Below are 6744 nucleotides of genomic sequence, written 5' to 3'. Positions count from 1 at the left end.
ACAGCAGGTAATCACCCAACGAAAGCTGTTAGAAAAAGGGTTAGAATTTCCTGCTATGTAAATACTGTATTTGAAAACTGATCGATTGCAATATAACACAAAGGTCTACTAGCAAGAAACCGCCAACATTAGTTGGTACCGTATAAATGTGTCAATAGTAGTGTCACACCAAAACAGCACAATGTGTTTTTGGCACCAAAAATGTGTAACAGGCCCAGTAGATCAGCAAATGAAGTTTGATGCTCACATAAGTACATTTACTGTTCACCGTGCAACAGATAATCTAAAATAACTAAACTAGAAAATATGGGAAAGAGTCTGAAATTATGAATTGTTACACTTATGAAGATTAGAAATGTAGAGGGGACATTATACTAAGCATCCATAAATGAGAGACCATATGATTACTTCTCCCAACAGTAGTAGAACTGGAGATAGGCAAGAGCATTTCAATGGACAAAAGCGACTGCAATGATTAAGCATGTTGAATGATTTCCTTTCATTAACGATTGGTAATAACACAAACAGAACTAATATGTAATATATATACAATAGCGAACGTATGGATAATAACAATCTTGTATCTCATGCTGCAAATTCTGAAGTCAGCTTTTCATTTTGTTTCTTGCTTATTAATTTTAAATCCAAGATGGTAGGTTTTGGATTAGTCATAACTTGCGGTATTAGACGTGATGTGAGAACACTGTTGGCAGCAGATGCATCTTGATTTTGTTCTAATACCCTGCTGTAACTCGCTGGAGTGGACATCTTTAACGTATCAAACACAACTAAAGTAGTTAGCTCTTCAAAAGGGCTTATTTATTTTTGAGAATCAAATAGCAAAGATAATATAAAAGCATTTCTATAAGCCCAACAGAGCCAATGGGACAAGTGTCATACAACATAATCATTTTTATCTTTTCGTACTTCTGAATAATTAGCTAAACACGTAGAAATATTTCAATAAAAAACATAATGACAACAGGACCAAAATTCATTATTTTATTAGTATGTTTAAAGTGGTGAAATTTGCAATGCCTTCTTTTCGTTTAACAAAAATTACTTCATCATTTTCAGTGCCAAACAGAAGGTGAACAGATCCTGCTTCTTTCAATGCAAGATGAGGAATAACTCATAAAAATAGCGAGTTTCAGAACACACTGAAGAATTGGTAACTTAAGTATATCTAACAGATGACAGATGCTTTTGAGGTGACCAAATACTTTTACAGCAACAAAAGTGTTTGACCTGATTAGAAATTTAATTTCTTCAGTATTCAACAAATTTAGTATCTCATTACTCTTAAGCACAAACTTTACAGAATGGAAGCTATGACACCTCGGTTGTCCTAATAGAGAAGGCAGAAGTAAATACCAAAATTAGGTACACAAACAATCTGTTTGCCAGTAGAGTATACATCAGCGCCTTGTGTGGCTGTTGACAACTAGAATGGTACTTTAAAATAATACTTTAAGAATATTATAGAAACAGTACATCTCTACACTATTTACACCCTATCTACTTAATGGTGTGAAAACACCTTAAATAGAATAAACATTTGTTGTCACTAAATTCTAGAACACAAACGCCACTAACTAGCTTATAAAGACTATTACCAACAACTATGAAGAACAATGACAGTGATAAATTTAAAGACAGTCAGTAATGGTAATTGCCGGTCAATGACTCTATACACTATACTTTCTAATTCTTAGTGAAATAAATATTTTAAGACAGGGAAGGGAGAAACAGAATCATAATCTGTAAATTTTGTTGTAAATAAATGGTAATGTTATTGTTCTTAAACCAGTTAGTTGCCTTTTAAAATAACTGGCAAACGCTTTCCAGTGGTTACTTTAAAACCCTGACGTGTATAATCAATCTTTCGTTTCTATTGTCTAGTTTGAGTGTAATGATCTTAAATGCGAAAAACAAAGCTCAGTGATGATTTAAAGTAAACTTTTAAAAAAAATACAACATTCAATACAAGCCCAGCATGGCCAGGTGGTTAGGGGTGCTCGACTTGCAACCTGAGGATCGGGGGATTTGAATCCCTGTCATACTAAGCATGCTCGGCCTTTAAGTCGTGGGGTCGTTATAATGTTACCGTCAATCCCACTATTCATTGATAAAAGAGTAGCCCAAGAGTTGGTGGTGACTGGTGTCTAGTCTTTCACTACTGAATGAGGGACGGCTATCGCAAATAGCCTTCGTGTAGCTTTGAGCGAAATTCTAAAACAAACACTCAATGCAAAACTAATTATACTAGTAGTGTATACATATTTCAGTAAATGTAAACAAACCTCTTTAACATGCTAAGCAGTCTTAGAATAATATTTTCAGAGAGTAAATTGTTGCTGTTTTTCTCAACATTGACATTAACCTCTTCGTTTTGTGCATCTAATGTGTTGAAAATAAAAAGAAACTACAACTATCCGTAGAGAAACACACATTTTATGGTTTCATTTTACATTTCCTATACTGCTTCGTTAGTTCCAGGATAATTTGTAATTCCTTTATTATATCGTCCTCCTCTAGAACAGCGGTAAGTCTACGAATTTGCAACGCTAAAATCCAGTGTTCGTTTCCCCTCGGTGAACTCAACAGATAGCCCGATGTGGCTTTGCTATAAGAAAACAAACAAACAAACCTTTATTATATATATCTTACCAGTTTTAGCTACTGAGAGTGGTTTACAATAATATGAAGCCCCCAGTTAGTACAGCGTGAGAGTGGCTTACAATAATATGAAGCCCCCAGCCAGTACAGCGGTAAGTCTATAGATTTACAACGCTAAAATCATGGGTTCGATTCCTCTCGGTGGACTCAACAGATAGTCTGATGTGGCTTTGCTATTAGAAAAAACACTTACAAAAATGTTTTACAAACATCGAAATCCTCAGAGAATTGTCTAGTTTCGATTTTTCTTCTTGCGGTAGCTTTGGAACACGAACCATTTTCCTAAAGGACTGAAAGTTTAACACAGCACACCATTTATTGTGAAGGTGATATTTACTTCTTATGATTTTAGGCCTTTTTTTTTTTGAAATTCTGGCGTTTTGTATTGATGTCACGCATTTTCAACATCAGTAATTTTACACAATATATATATATATATTTCACATTTTTGTTGTTGTTTTTTCTGTTCCTTAGGCATGATTTTTCTTTGATCCCAGCTGTTGCCTCGATACCCGGGAAAAACTTGTAGGTTCAATGTAGAATCAAAGATTGGGCAACCAACAATACAACAGCTGTCACAAGACGAGGCTCGTGTTGTTCTGAATGTTTCATATGTTTACTGTCCCCGCTGTAGCTCTTATGTTTTTTTCTGTTCTTTTGTTCTCTGTGACAAGAATATTAACGATGCTCAAGAATAATACACTGGAGATTTCACTCGTGCTTCCTTCTTTTTTAGTGGATTCAAGAAAAGTAAAATCCTATATATGTTTACAGAAACAAACAGTATTCAGTTGTCCTTTGATCTTTTGATTTGAAAACAGTAAGAATTAACCCTGAAAAGTTTCGTATAAATAAATTTAATTATATTCTTTGTGGGGGCTGAGCGAAGAAGGTTGAAGGGAAGAGAGAGCTGAGATTGGTTCTTATAAATGTAAAATATTGCGTATAACATTTTCATAAATGTTGAGCTAAGAATCGTAATTCTAGAGTACGCCGCATACCCTTAACCTTAAATATAAGATGTATGTATATGCTTTTTATATATGTAACTGTATGAATATAGTGCTCTAATATGTAAGGACGTAAATGTACAATTAAATAAAATTACTTTAAAGTAGAATAGTAAAGTGATGGTTGTTTCCTACAATGATAATTCAGATAGCCACTAATTAAATTCGATAATTCCAAACTTGTAAATAGTGAAGAATCAATAACAATTGTTTGTTAAAGCAAAGTCACAATGGACCATCTGCTTTATCTACATCAGGGATCCAAACCCCCGGATTTTAGCGAGTAAATCCATAAACTAACCGCTGTTCCCATGGAGGACCTCCATTAATGATAAAATGTAACAATTTTGAAAATAATTTTGTCCTAATATGTGAATAATGTTAACTAATTGAAATAAGTATCAATTATTGTATCAAACTATATAAAAGGCGTTATCTAATAGTTTAACAGATGTTCTACGTTTAAAAAGCTGTGATTTTCTGCAGAATATTTCGTATAGAAACCCTGTAAATCTAGGAATTTACCAGTTAATTAGATACTTAATCTGTACAATTCCTGTATTGAGACATAAAGAGTAAAGATCAAGGTACACAGTAGTATGTCATACTGACAAAACAACCTGCAGGACACACTGTATGTTATTAATAAGAATGATAGTTTAGAAGTTTCCACCTTCTTTAGTCCAGACTGTTGTTATTCAAAATTACACATGTGTTTCGTGGATATGCTCTACCAGACCCTTGCTTTATATATGAAATTTCAAGGCAATCCATTAAGGTATATCTGAGATATAACATCTCAGATTCTGATTAAACTTATTCTTTATTTTTCTTCGCAACGAAAATACGGAACTTTTATTTCATAGAAAAACATATTTAACTTTCATGGATTCTTTTTAACTTCATTACACAGATAAATGTTTACAACGGAAAAGTAGATGTCAAATGTGGTCTATATACTAGCCATGCGTTATTCAACGAAAAATGCTCAAATTTGACCAAACTTTCTGTACGCCTACGAAAATAAAAGTCACGTGAGCTACGGGACTGAAATTTTAACTGCAGTTTCACCTCAGAGAAAAGATGGAATTTATTAGTTTTTTTTCATTCGGATTAAAAACGTCTAATTTATAGCAGCAAACTTTAGATTGGAAGTACGTAAACGTACATATTGAATATTGGTTAAGCCAATGAAACTACATTAGCAGTTTCTAACTTTAATTTTCAAAAGAACCATATGGCTCTGCGGTTGTTTTGCATTCCAAACTTTTAAGCACGAGTTTGCCAAATTTTAAGAAATTCTCTTTGTTAAAGAGCGCTTAGCCCAAGCAATTAGCCTAAATTATGATTATTGACATAGTTGTACCGAGTGCATGTAGGTGATGAAAAGAAACTGTTAATATAAATTCCACGCCTATTATAAAGGACGTTATTAATCAACACTGTTTTAGAGACAGAAAACTACCTGTTTTCTTTTCACTCATTATCATGCCCTATGTTGAGCAAAAGAACACGACCTGGCTAACTAATAAATGAATATTTGCCTTAAAATGTAATTTTTATCAATGCTATATGTATCTATAAGTAAGTCCACAGATTTTGATTTCATTCCTTTAAGTCGAACGCCAAAGACACTTTTGGCCAGATTTTTTTTTCACATCTTACGTATTTTTGTATTAGATAAAATATATTCTAAACTAGTATTTTCCGTAAATTCTTATGTTTTAGCGTAATTACTCACAAAACAGAAACACGTAAACATATACAAGAGAATGACAATGTGATGTTACTGAGATTTCTTTACCTCAGAATAAGGTTGCTAATGGTGACTTAAAACACGAATATCGTCTCACCAGGTTACTAAGATTAGACGTAATGTATGCTCTTAAACTCTACTAGTTTCAAAATAGTAATAAATCAACGTCGAAAATTGTGACAAGGTAGATTGTTTTCCCCTTCCCAGTGGGCCCAGCATGGTCAGGTGGGTTAAGGCGTTCGAATCCCCGTCGCACCAAACATGCTTGCCCTTTCAGCCGTGGGGGCGTTATAATGTAACGGTCAATATCGCTATTAATTGGTAAAAGAGTAGCCCAAGAGTTGGCGGTGGATGGTGATGATTAGCTGTCTTCCCTCTAGTCTTACACTGCTAAATTAGGGACGGCTAGCGCAGATAGCCCTCGTGTAGCTTTGCACGAAATTCAAAACACGCAACCCCCCTAGTGGCACAGCTGTGCGTATGTGGACCTACGGCGCTATAATCTGGGATCCGATACCCGTGGTAGGCAAAGCACAGATAGTCCATTATGTAGCTTTGTGCTCAATTACAAACAAACAGATAAAAGAGATCAATGTCTTACAGCTTGAATATTTTCCAACAAAGTTATATTTTGAACATATTGTACATATTCATTTTATGTTAAAGTTTACACCAAACATGTAATTCTATATTCTCTTTAAGCATACTGGCCGTATCTTTTTTGTGTATACAATAATAGACTTATTCCTTTTTGAATATACACAATTCTGTAAAGTGTTAACAAATATTTCTTTTTTTTTTCATTTCTGAGGAGAAGTCTGGTTTGGTTTGAATTTCGCGCAAAGCTACCGAGGGCTATCTGCGCTAGCCGTCCCTAATTTAGCAGTGTAAGACTAGACGGAAGGCAACTAGTCATCACCACCCACCGCCAACTCTTAGGTTACTCTCTTTACCAACGATTAATGGGATTCATCGGACATTATAACGCCCCCACGGCTGAAAGGGCGAGCATGTTTTTTGTGATTCGATCTCACAACCCTCAGATTACGACTCGAGTGCCTTATCCACCTGGCTATGCCAGGTTTCTGAGGACCAGTAAAACAAAAATTCCACCTTTTCTGTCATATTCCATATACTGTTTTTATCCATCCATGTATGATACTTCCAACCTTCAAATTCATGTTCTAAACTAACGAATATTACTTATCAACACAGCTTGTTTATTTGACTAGTTTGTAAGTTTTTAAACTAAATCCTGCTCACAACGTAAAACATTCTCCTTACATTATATATTATACG

At 34.5% G+C, this 6744-nt stretch overlaps 1 long non-coding RNA gene across 1 annotated transcript in view; it reads right to left on the bottom strand.

Moving 5' to 3' along the window:
• Positions 1-2438: 2438 nt before the first annotated feature.
• Positions 2439-6744, bottom strand: part of LOC143249365 (uncharacterized) — a 131740-nt gene continuing 127434 nt past the window's right edge. Inside the window, exon 2 of the long non-coding RNA XR_013027742.1 lies at positions 2439-2626. This is a non-coding gene — a long non-coding RNA (uncharacterized LOC143249365). The remainder of the gene's footprint in view (positions 2627-6744) is intronic.

The sequence above is a fragment of the Tachypleus tridentatus genome, chromosome 4, assembly GCF_004210375.1.
Source record: "Tachypleus tridentatus isolate NWPU-2018 chromosome 4, ASM421037v1, whole genome shotgun sequence".
In the NCBI taxonomy this organism is placed as follows: domain Eukaryota; kingdom Metazoa; phylum Arthropoda; class Merostomata; order Xiphosura; family Limulidae; genus Tachypleus; species Tachypleus tridentatus.
Note: the sequence above shows the minus strand (reverse complement) of the source record. Positions and strands in the feature narration are given on the sequence as shown.